This window comes from Caretta caretta, chromosome 1, assembly GCF_965140235.1.
Source record: "Caretta caretta isolate rCarCar2 chromosome 1, rCarCar1.hap1, whole genome shotgun sequence".
NCBI lineage: Eukaryota > Metazoa > Chordata > Testudines > Cheloniidae > Caretta > Caretta caretta.
The window spans coordinates 186,569,547-186,582,404 of record NC_134206.1 but is presented as its reverse complement, the minus strand read 5'-3'; the positions used below and the strand labels follow the sequence as shown (position 1 = coordinate 186,582,404).

The window sequence follows — 12,858 nt, the reverse complement described above, 5'->3', positions numbered from 1 at the left end:
TTTTTATTCCCCCCCGCTGCCCGCGTTGCTCATTTGAATAATTCCTCCCCGCACTGGGAGCCTTAAAAGAAAGAAAAAAGCTTTTGATTGCACGGTGCTGTCTGCACAGCTTCTGCCTCTGCCATTTTACTGGGACACAGCAGACAGCTTTCTCCCTGCCCCCAACCCAGCCGGGGCTCTTTCCTGTCTCTGAGCTCCCCCAGTACAGCAGCGAGCTGAGCTGGGCTGAGCTGCCTGCCTGGTGTGTGTGTGCAGCTAGGCCTGTCACTGGAGTTTTAGTTTGCATCCTGAAGAAAGGAGGCGGGGGCAGGGCGGAGGGAGGGGGAACGTCTTGTTTGTGGCTTGTCAGCAATTGCTGGAGACAAGCTTCCATGTGTGAAAGCTACTTGGCATGAATGCCTGGGCCGTACCAAGTGCCGCGGCAGCGAGAGGGGGAGGCAGAAGGAAAACCGATCAGGCCAGAGCAGACAATAGGCCCCTAAAGTGTTCCCCCTAAGTTGCTTTGATGTTGTCCTAGTGTCTTGGTAGCGGGAGGCCGGGGACTGCGGGCGCAGGGGCTCGCTGTGTTGGCCGCCGCGGCCCCCCCCCGGCTCGGCGGAATGACTCCCCAGGAATCCCGCGCCTAGCAAGGTAAGAGCGGCAGCCGCAGACCCCGCTCCCGGCCGCGGCGGGCGGCAGCTCGGCGGAGCCGCCCGAGCGCTCCGTGCCCGCGGGGGCTCGTTCCGCCGCTGCCGGAGCCCGCGCCCGGCCCCGCCGGCTGGAGACCCCCGAGCGGACCCCGCCGAAAGGCGCGCGACGCCTCCCCCGCCGGGGCCGGCGTGGGGGTGGGGGGGAAGCGGGGCACGGCCGGGCGCAGCAGGCTGCTGGAGGCCTCCTGCCTCCCCCGGCTCGGCGGCGGGGCCGCCGCGGCTCCATCGCACCCTGCTGCGTCCCCGGGGGCTGGGGCAGGCGGTGCGCCAGAGCCGGGGCGCTCGCAGCCCCTGGGCCCCGGGGGCATGGCAGGCGGGGGGAAGCCAGAAACTTTTCCACGGCCGGGCGTGGGGAGGGCTCGGTGGAGAGTTTGATCTCTCGCCCTCCGTGCCTCAGTTTCCCCCTCCTCCCCCATCTGCAAACAGGAGGTGGTGAGAGTGACCTATCTCAAAGGGGCGAAATTCCATCATGTTTGTAGCCTGCCCGGCGAGCCTCAGGTGGAAGGTGCTAGAGAAGGACGAAGTATTATATATTATTTATTATTAAAGAGACCCTGGCAGAAACCGACTAGAGAGCGCAGATCCAGTGTCTCAGCGTGTCTCAAGGAACAAAAAGCTTTTCCCACCTGTTGGCTTCTGTCCTTGTGTCTTTTTGGAAGATTTATTGGCCGATTAATAGTGAGAATGAGGTGGGAGGAGGGGTTGGGGTTTTTCTTCTGCCTCGCCCCTTGTACATCTCTTAAAGAAAAATAGTGAGATGCCAGAGAGAGAGGAAAACCCTGGGTTTTTTGTCATTGTGTATTCCAGACCTTGTGTTTTTTTGGACCTAACTGAAGCAAGGCAGATCTGTAAACTACCACAGGGCTGGAAGATTTTTATTGTGGATTTTGGAGATTAAATGAGATTTATTTACAATTGCTATTTATCGGCGAGTAAATATCTGTCTGTGTGTGAGGTCTGTTTACTCACTAGTGGTTTTGTGGCTATAACCTACTGCTGCTGAGGTGATGCTGCGAAAGAGCAAAAAGGGAGAGGGGGTGATGCCTGAATCCTGTTTCCCAATCCTTACAAAATTAAAATCAAAATTGTTCTTGATTTTGTGAATTTTCTTTCTCTCGAGATAAATTCTGATATTATTTTACTGGAGTGAAACTTTGGCACTAGGTGGATCCTCCTGATGTCTTTTAACTTTATCACCTAATCATAATTCTAGGGTTTCCCTGATTCTTGCTATTTGTTGAAAAGTAATTTACAAGAGCGTGAGCTGCACAAATGTTGATCAGCCTAAGGTCCTGACACAACCTAGGTCATGTAGGAGCTGGAATAGAGAGCAAGAGTGAGGATTCATGCTTTCCCAATCAAGGCCTGGAGGAAAGCATCATGTGTTAAAGAATCTGAGCAGAATGGGAGATGGGGGAGGGAGATGAAATTGGCCTGAGACCCTCCTCAGGCTAGCAAGGAAGATGGAGGCTCCGTATGGTGCTGCAAAAAATGTGAAGGAGAAATTCCGTTCAGTTTCCCTCTGCCTCACCCCCTTCTTGTAAAAACAAAACAAAACAAAAAGCCCCCACCAAACCAAAACCGGTATTTGATATAACATGTGCTGCACTAGCTGTGTCTCATACACTCTACAGCATTAAAAAACACAGTTATGGAGGTAATAGCAGAGGGAGAATTTGAGATGTTCAGTCAGAGGAGGGAAAAAAAAATTTCAGGTCAGATTTTAAATGAGACTGACAGACAATGAGGCAGGGGGATCAAAGAAGCCTGTTCCTGGTGGCAGGACCTGCAGACGAGAAGGCTCTGGCACTTATGCCATTGAGATTGGATGAAGAGATGGAGAGGAGCACAGTGCTCGATGAACAGAGGCAGTAGGGAGAGAGGAGATCCAAGAGACAGGCTGGACCAACTCCATGGAGGGTTTTTAAAAGAAGGGATTTTGAAGTAGATCCCGACATGAATAGGGAGCCACTGGAATTGTCTGAGGGCAAGTGCGATGTAGCTGTACTTCATTGTACATAGGAAAAGGGAGAGAGCAACATTCTGCATAGGGTGGGATTTAGGTGGGCCATGGAGAAAGGAGTCACTGTGTCAAGGCGGGAGATGAAGGCATCAGTGAGGTTTTTACCAGGGGCCAAATCAGGTATCTGGATAAACAGAGATCCTCAAGGTCTGCCTCTCATGTTAGAGATTTGTTGCTGAATTTCTATTTCTATGCTGGAATCTGGTAACCAAAATATGATCATCCTGCACTCCACATCCCCAAATAAATATGTATGTGTATTAAATACATGTTATTTCATGTGCATGCCTCTAAACACTGCTCCTCTGCACACATGTTCACAGCAACACCACATGCGTAACCACAAATGGCTACACAGCACGTGATTCCTGCAGAAAGAACAACGCACATGGCTCATACACAGGTATGACCTGATTCTCTATTGCCCTGCAACTTATGTAGTAGTTTACGCCAGTGCACAGTGGATGCAAAATGCTGTCACATCACAATGATAGCTGTTTGCACCCACTTTGCACTGATGGAAATGTCTACACAAGATGACAGGCAATTGAGAATCAGATCCATGTGTTCTGTACTATAGTGACTATGTACGATACAATGGTCCTGCGCACCTAAGAAGACTCACACCACAGTTGCTGTCTTGCACATTTGTGAAACAGACATTACACACACAAACCGCATATACCGGACCCTCGCTAGGACGCACGTCTATATAGCACGAATTTGCATATAACGTGGTCGCAGCCATGGATCCCAAATTTAATTACTTTAATTGGAATTAATTTTAATGCAGTCCCCACTATAATGCGGTACCGTGCATGGATCCCAAATCCCACGTTCTAGCAAGGGTCCGGTGTACTACAAGACTTTTAAACTACACACACACCCCCTTTCCAGGAGTCAAACATACCACAACTTGTTCTCCTTATTAAGACGTAAAATAGGAGGAAAGGCAGTTTCTGCTCATGGGATATGTGCATATCACACTTTTCACACACAAAGAATACACACAGTCAGCGTTGCACCTGTTTAAATTCAGCCCAGGCTGGCAGTGAGTGAAAGTTACCACCTGATGGCTTTTCCATGTCCTGTGTGGCTTCAGTTTAGTTCCTAGTGGATAAAGGTCAGGTCACAAAACAAAACCCAACAATAGTGAGCACTAATTGGTCCCTTGGTGGCAGTCTTAGCAGAAAGGCGAAGGACTGAATGGGCATGAAAACTGGGGTGGTGAACCAACTGACCAAATGTTGAGAATCTGCACAAATAGTGAACAGTGAATTGGAGATGACAAAGTCAAAACCAGCACTGCATTATGGGTGTCAAGAGCTGTCCATGCTGGGGTGAGGAGAGCAAGAGGCTGCTTCCTCTTATCATCTGACAACTCAATCTGCTGTCAGCACAGAAGGAAGGCTTGTGCATATTTTATGTCACTTTCCTCCTTCCAGGAAAAACTGCTGATCTGATCAGCTCTGCACTTTAAAATCCTAGATGCACTGATCAGTAAGTATGACCTGAGGCCAAAAACAAGCAGTGGCCTCCTGCCTCTGTTTCCTTGTGAACATCAGTTGCACCTTATCCTGCCTTGCAGAGGGAGCACATGCAGAACAAACCATGTGCGCCCCTCATAAAGTACAACACAGGATGCAACTAGCTGGATGGAGACAGAGGAAGACAATGGCAATGTGTCAGGAGGACCTGGGGGCAAATCGGTCATTTCTTCTTCTGTTTGATGATGTTAAAAGGAGACCAAAGTAGCAATTTGGTTTTAATTTTGAACCTTATGTGAGTTGCCCTGGTCAGTTGACGCATACTGGATTTTCATGTGCAGTTTAGGATCTGTGGGGGTTGGCAGTAAACAATTATATTTTATTGCTTCAGATTAGGTTTTTGGTTGTCTAAGGCTGCCAAGCAAAGGTTTTTCCTAGCCTGCTCCACCAACATTATTTCTATATAGCAGACATTCAAGTCACAAACATTATTCCTACACACCGAAGATTTGCACACCCCAAATGCTCTCTACATACCAAGAAGGTATAAATCACAAACACATTTTAAGGCTCTGGACGGACACACACACACACTATTCTTGTGCTCTGGAGACATACTGATCATCATAAACACCATTCCTGCAATCTAGAGACACAAACATTTTGCTACATAGCGACATAAGCATCTCAACTAACAGTGTTCTTACTTTCTGCTTCACTGGGCCCATTTGAGAGACAGTATGTTCTAGTGGACTGAGCAAGGGGACTGAAAGCTAAGAACATTTGAGATCTTGACACTGATTTGATGTGTAGCCTTAGGCAAATCAGCGGTAAAGCTAGCATTAACCTCGGTGAGTCTCAGTCCCAATCTGTAAAATGGGGCTAATACTTACCTACCTCCTAAAGTGGTGTATTTTAGGTTGCTACGATAAAAGTTTGTAAAGTGCTAAGTGCTTTTTTTTGGGGTGTACAGTATTACAAAATCATATAACGTAAAAACATGCAAAGCATGTATTTTTACACACATAACAGGTGAGACTCATCCTGTTAGAAATTCTAATATAAACTAACTGTTCATGCACTCAGTGCTATCTTGAGTGCTCCAGGATGTTCTATTCTTTCAGCAAGAACAAAACAACTTTTCAGTGATATACATTGTATATATACCCAAGTGAGAATATTATAAACCTATTGCACACTTCATATAACAGTTACTGTCCACATTCCCATGCACAGCAAGAAATTGATTAACAAAATACAAGCGCCTGAAGCTATATCACCTCAGACTGTGATCTCCCAAATTAACCAAGGTCTGGTCAATATCTGGGTTATAAACTTGGAATGATGATGTGGGGAGCCTGGTGTTTGTTTGTGATTCAGTATGCTTCCCTCTGGGCAGTACTGAACCAATTTCTCAGTATGGTGTGAGGGGACACAGTGCTTCAGGACGTGATGGACCAATTTCATTCTTGGAATAAGCAGCCACAACTCCCACAGAAGTCAATGGGACTCACATCTGCTTATTCCCAGGGTGATTTTGTCTCTGTGTCTTTCAGATGAGATGTAAAATCTAAATCCTGACCACTTACGACCATTAAAGATTCCATGGCAATTTTTAAAAAGGGAGGGGGTCTTAGCCCTTGGCTCTTGGCCAAATTCAAACTCAGGAAATTGCATTCCATCTCGATAAAATTCCCCTATAGTTTAATTGAATAAAGTATTCATCGCTTACTGTGCTAAACTGTCATATAGTGTTTCTCTGCAGCCCTAAACAGTTGCTGTATTCCACCCTAGAGATGGCCACAATTCCTTGCAGGGAGAAGCATTTTCTTTGTGTATAATTTGTAAAGCATTTTTGGGATACTTCTGGCTGCAATGTACTATTTACATTTAAGATCACTGTATGGTTCAAATGAATGTGAAAATCAATTAGCAAGCATATATGCAAGAAGATATGATGTAGTGCCATTTGCACTGTGGGCAGGTAGTTAATGCATACACATCTTTCTGAAACAGAGGAATGTGGGCCAGATTTTTAGTATTCTGCATATGCAGTTGTGTGCCTAATTTATGTGATTAGTTGTAATTGTATTTGCAAATGGTCATTAGGCATGCCATTGCCCATTTGCCTGTGCAGTTGCCATAATTGAATGCATAAATGTTGTAACTGCATGCACAGGCATACAACTCTCCATGTAAAATATTGATAATCTGGTTTTCCATGTGCAAATATGAACTAAAAATGTGAGCATCTCTCAGTTTAATTGCACTCGCCTGCATTTTTCAGTGGAATGCTTGTTTGGACATTTTGCAGTGTTGTCATTCATATTTTCACTCCAGGAAGAAAGGGTTAACTAAGTAATTAGTGGTGATTAGGTCTTTATGTTTCTCATGGTAAATGTAGAGAAAAGTTACAGGGGAGTTATGGTGAGAATTTTACAAATCATGGAGAAACTATGAAAACAGATTGTGGGAGGGGGCATTCCTACTGAAGACAATAGGACTTTCTTTAGCCTTTGAGTTCAATGGCTGGAAGAGTCAGGCTCTGACTTCTAGAACCAACTGCACCTTTAGAGATGCCTAACTATAAAAGATATGTTTGTGTTTGGACACTGTGCTGGTCACTGATGATGGACTGACAACTGTGAGGCCTGAAGTCTTTTATTTATCTCAAACAATATAAAGCATAGACCGCCACAGAACAAATTTCCTTCACACTGCCCTGCCAATGGGTTTCAACCTTGCCTGGTGGGACTACCTCTGGGGGTGAGAGAGTAGTTCAGTTTTCCTGAGTATTCATTCTTTGGCTTCTGTGGTGACATTGCTAACAAAGGGTCAGTCAATACTAGGTGATAGGAATCTCTCTCAGCTGAGTAGAGACCACTAAACCCATTTCACATATGCCTCTCAACAGCCATGAGAGAGGAGCACTTTTTATCTTTAGCTGGCTCTGCTGGCTTTGAACTAACAACCCAGAAGTAAAAAGCTGTATAGGCCATGCAAGGCCCCTCATCTATTCAGTTCCTCCTAAATAGAATTTTAAAAATGTTTCTGGATACCTCTTGACTTCTTGGGTATCTGGCTGCTACCATTTCCACCTTACATGCCTTTCCTTGTAATCTAATCTATCAATGTATATTTAATGTACCCAGTGCCAGAGTATCTAGGCACCAGGTCTCAGCCTTCTATCACTTGTTTCCACAGATGTTGTCTTTAAGTTATAGTGGATGCTTTAATTTCACCACTTTTTTCCTTTTTGCTCTGTACTATTCTCACAGTCTCATGCTTGAAAGTCAACACCACAAGTTCCCTCTGCTCTGATTCTTTGACTTGGATTTCAGTCTAGTGGCTAGAGCAGGATACTGGAAGCTAAGACTGTTTTTTTTTGTCATCCATGCCACTGACTTACTATATTATTGTGGGCAAGCCCATTAACCTTTCTGGGCCTGTTTACGTAGCTACGTCAAAGGGGCAAAACTTAATTTACTCCAAACTCTTTTGAAGCCCACAGATACAAGGTGCTATAGAAGTGCAAAGTATGTTTTAGAAGTGTTGTCTCTGACCCTGACCGCTCCTAGTCTCCTCAACAGTCCTGTGGAATATTCTCTTTAGTCTCTTACTAAAGTTTTTTCCAATTTTTACCTGCACATTTACGCACTCTCTCCGCTGCATGTAAAAATACCAAGCTATCTGAAGTCATAGAAATATTTGTATAATCCTGACAGCTGTGACACACATTCCTCCTCAGCAGTAAACAAGCGACATACACAACCTGCCATTAACATAGGTTTATAGCAGCTAGACATCACTCACTGATCTGGGAGAGGGTGCTAGGCAATTCCTGTGCTAGTGAGTCTTAAAGTAGTGTTTTCTGAGGTTAGGAGTACACAGGATTTGGTATAATTCCTGTGGGCGAGTAATTGGGGAGCCTCGTGTGGGTGTTTGTGCAAACAGGCAATAGGTGGTTGGTTTATTTGTGGCCTTACAGTGGATATGTGGCTCAAGTGTGTATGGCTTAGGGGTTTGATATTTATTTATAGGTACCAAAAAACATGTTTTCAGTAGTGCAAGTTGAAATGTATACAGTACAAATTAAACTGTAAATATATAACATTTTTCTTTAAATCAAGTCTTAGTAGATAGATTTACTTAAAGATTCTCATAACACCTGTTTTCCCTGCAACCAGCCTTCAAGCAGGTGGAGTGGGCCAGTAGCAATACCAGCATCGTTAGCACTCCCGCTCAACTGCAGAGCATTCTCTGAGCAAGCACCCCTAGCAGCCAGATTTGTATTTTGGTGTTTTTTAGATTAACTTAATATGAATATCTGTAATTCAGAGTCTCCTAAAATTGGGTTTGGTTATATATGAGAAAGTGTAGGTCTCTATCCAAACCTATGGAGGCCCCTAAGAGGACCTATGATTCTCCATTCCCACAATCTCTTTCCCTCCTAACAGGCTTTTTTCCTTCCAGTATTGCAGGGGAGTGGCCCTCTCAGATGTGTTCGGAGGGAGAATGTCAGGTCTGTTCCTTCCCCAGCACCTTACGGAGAGGACACCAGACTAGGGGTTAGAAGAGCGGGGGTCTCTTCCCAGCTTTGTCACAGACTCACTGTGCCATTCAAATATGTGTGTCAGTTCCCCCATCTTTAAAATGGGGATAATGCTTTACCCACCTTTTGTGAAGCACTTTGAGATCCATGGATGTAAAGTGCTAAGAATTAATTGTGGTAATTATTATTACCTCCCCCTTCTCTTTATTCCATGAGTGGGTGAAGTGCTTCTTCTTCTGGGTCCTTACCTTACTCTCTGCCCCTTTAGGTTTCCTCAGTTTCTACTGTAATTATTTTATCTCTATCATTCTCTGGACCCTTTTATTTGCACTTTCTCTCCTTCTATGTCATTTTCCTCTCTCTCTCTCTCTGCATGCCCCCTTTATTCTGTAGCACTCTCTTCTCCTGTCTCCTCTCTTTTGTTTGTCCCCATCCCCTCCAAAATGCCTCCAACTGTGTTTTTCCACTTCGGCCCCCTTTTGTTTTCCCTCCCTCTCTCTCTCTGTCTCCTTTTCCCCGCAGCCTGGGAGATGCCAGCTGCTTCTGCAGGACTGGCTGGTGGCTGTTTCAGGAAAGGAGAATGCTCCCACAACTGTACAAAGCTGATAGGAAGCTTATCCTTTCCCTACCTCAGCCTGTTCCGCCACCAGTGTTCTGCTACTCACAGAACAACTGTGGTGGGGCAGGACTCAACCTGCTGCCTGCTCTGTACGGCAGCACCCGCCAGTTTCAGGAGTCCACCTGTATAGTTTTTGCATATTCTGTTATACTTGGTTATCTTCTCAGGGCAGAGAATACCCAGGACTGAATTTAAAAGTCCAGGACGGTTAGCAAGCTGCCTGTGGCCCAGAAACCAAACAAAGCATAGTTCTGTCCAGTGCTTTACTCTTGAGCCTTATCATGCGTGAGTATTAGTGAAGAAACAAAGACTTTATCCATAAACATAGAATCGGATGGACAAACCCTAGCTGATGCTACAATCCAGGCTTCTAGCACCTGAGGGTGGAGCTTTCCCTCTGACAAAACAGGGTGAGACCCCTCTGCATCTGAGGCGGCTGTTTTTGATTGTGCATCCTGTGATCCCTTTCTGTTCTATTCTATTTTGGTTCTTTTACTGCACAGCCTACCAGAGAATCTGAGCATCTAATTTCCTTTAGAGTGCCTGATTCAGTCCCAAGTCTTGCCTCCTGAGCTCACCCTGCCTGCTACTCCTGGGACACAGCCACAGAGCTTTCCCTCTTTTAATATCACTAAATCACCACCCTTTCCTATTCCCACATCTTCTGGTCCCTGTCACAGTTTATCTGCACTCCATGCTAAAAAACACAGATCATTGGCCTAGCTGGATGCAGTATAATGAACACCTGTGGTACCTAGTTAACCATTTAGAGATAGATGCCCCGGTATCACAAAGAAAATATAGTAAAAGAGAAGCAGTTTTGAAAGAAAGCCAGTGGGGACACAAAGCAGCGCTCTCTCCTAGCGAGACCAATGATCAGTGGGTCAGGAAACGGCTCTCTTTCCTAGGGAAATCCACACCCAACAAGGCAGAGAAACAGCACCAATGGATTATGGAAGTGTCCTCTCCTCCATGGCCATTGGAGAGTTGCATTCTGCCAGCAAGAACCACATGCAGCAGGGCAGAGAACTACACTCTGTGTCAAGAGATCCACCACCAATGTGGGAAGAGACCTGCCCTCTCAGCCTAGATAACCACAGCAGCAGAGCTGCTTTAGGCATAATTGTTCTTGCACTTGCTTTAGAGAGCCCCTTGATACAACTTAGGGAATGTCCTGTATCTCTATTTTCCTCCAAGAAAGCCTGAGTGGATGAAACCTGCTCCTTCACCTCCTTGGAGTGACAGGAATTTTGTTGAAGGAAGATTGGCCAGAAACAGCTGGTGAGGGATTGTATTTCTTGCCTAGCCCAGTCCCCTCCCCCTCTCCTTTAACTGTTCCGTCTTCCTCAGAGTGCTTAAGTATTGAGGCGCTCTTCCCCGGAAAGGCAGACTAGATGCTGCTTCCTCCACAGTTCACCCATGCTGCTCCATCAGTCAGCCAAAAGGGGATCAGTCAACTGGGTGGGACACCAGGGTGTGGTGGGGGGTGGGGTTGTTAAAACTCAACAGCCATTTTGAAGGAACGGCTGGTGTGATTTCTCTGCCTCTCTTGGATCTTGTCCCATCTCTGGATAGTTCTACACCATCCCTGCCAGAGAGTATTTAGTCATAGGGGGCTCTTTTAGCTTCTCAACCTTCATTCTCCCATCCAAACCGCTCCTGATCCCTCTTCTGCCCCTGCAACAAACCTGACTCTCAGCCTACTCCCCTCATCTCCAGTGGAGGGCCCCAATGCGTTCTGTATCTCTCACAGCCGTTTCTCGTCCTCTTCATACCTGTTTCCCCTACTCATTCAGTCCCACTCTGGGTCTATGCTGGGTCACTGCCAGACCCTCGCCATCGTGTTCTTCTGCCTGGCCTGCCATCCTGTCTTGCTTCCCAGCTGGATGGTTGGGCTGAGAGCCACCAGCCAGAAGGTGGGTGACATTGAGAACACAGACCAGAGATCAGTGAGGGCCCCTGAAAGCAGAGAGGTAGGGGAGATTGGGACTCACTCCAGGCAAGTGACCCAATTCACCATACTTCCTTGACCTCCTACATGGGCATCCTTAGCAGCATGTGGCTAAATAACCTTTTTGTTTTCCAGATGTCCTCCACCTCAGTACTAAACGGTTTCTAAAAAGCTAATTAAACCACTTCTTGCTTTCTGGGTATTCTGTATAAATGAATCTTGGGGATTGTGTAACAGCCCCACAGTACGTGCAATAGCGTCCTTGGCTGCTGTCACACGGAATTCAGTTCCCAGTATCATTACTCATCCCCATGATCAACTCGTGAAAATAATGGCAATCATTCCTCCCTCATTCATGTCTCTCAGCATCATGGGAGTGAAAGCTGGAGATGGCTAACCTCTCATCGTTTCTAAACCTACTCATCCACACACCCCTACATTTCAGTGGGTCCTAATTTTCTCAAAGATTATCTTTAGGGGCTGAAATGTTTTATGTCTGGTCTCAGCCCAATGGGTGAGCTTTTTCTGGAAACCTTGCATAAAATCCATTCAGCTGTTTATGAGTCACATGAACATGAGTAGAAACCAAACCCAGAAACTAATTGTCCTGACCTTCACTGCACTCAGAATACTCAAAAAAAGACCTTGTTTTAAACCACAAACTTAGGACTCTGTTCTAGCTTTATACAACAAGAGCCTGGGTTGGGCTGGGGATGGGGGGGAAAGGATGCAAAGCCAACGGCGTCAGGCCTTGGAGGCAGCATGCAACCTATAGCAGCTCCTACACTTTATTTTTGGAGGTATAGTCTGTGCCAGCTCATGTCCACAGGCCATTATGGAAGTGGAACAAGGCCAATGGCCTTACCTCGTACCACATCCGTTTGGGGTGTTTAGTGCAGCGGGCAGCGCTGGTACTCTCCTGGTACTTGTACTCAGGGAGAGCAAGCACCATGATTGTTTCGGTCCCCTGCCCGTTCGTTGGGTTCCATACACCAGGGATTCTCAATCTTTTTCTTTCTGAGCCCCCCCACCCACAACATGCTATAACAACGCTGTGGCCCACCGGTGCCACAAAAAATGTTTTTCTGCATATCCAGTAGATTAAAAACTAGGGCCAGCATTAGGGGATAGCAAGCAGGGTAATTGTCCAAGGCCCCATGCCACAGTGAGCTCTGCAGAGCTAAGTTGGCTTCATTCCCATGCGGCGGGGTTCAGGCTTCGGCTTTGGCCCTAGGCAGTGGGGCTCAGGCTTTGGCTTTCTTCCCTGGGCTCCAGTGACTGTAACACCAGCTCTGCTTTCTGGTTTATTTTGGTGGACCCCTTGAAACCTACTCATGGCCCCCAAAGGGGCCTTGGACCCCTGGTTGAGAACCACTGCCATACACCATCTCCCTCTCATTTGCTTACCCTTGTAGGCATGGCCATAGGTGCCGACTTCCCCTCTTTCATGTGGGTGCTCGACCCCCCCCTCTGCCCCGCCCCCACTCCACCCGTTCCATGAGGCCCTGCCCCTGCCCTGCCCCTTCCAACCCTTTCC

At 46.5% G+C, this 12,858-nt stretch overlaps 1 protein-coding gene across 1 annotated transcript in view; it reads left to right on the top strand.

Moving 5' to 3' along the window:
• The first annotated feature begins 346 nt into the window (after positions 1–346).
• Positions 347–12,858, top strand: part of LOC142068368 (uncharacterized) — a 60,446-nt gene continuing 47,934 nt past the window's right edge. Inside the window, exon 1 of the mRNA XM_048869205.2 lies at positions 347–630. The gene's annotated coding sequence lies outside the window, so the exon portion shown is untranslated. The remainder of the gene's footprint in view (positions 631–12,858) is intronic.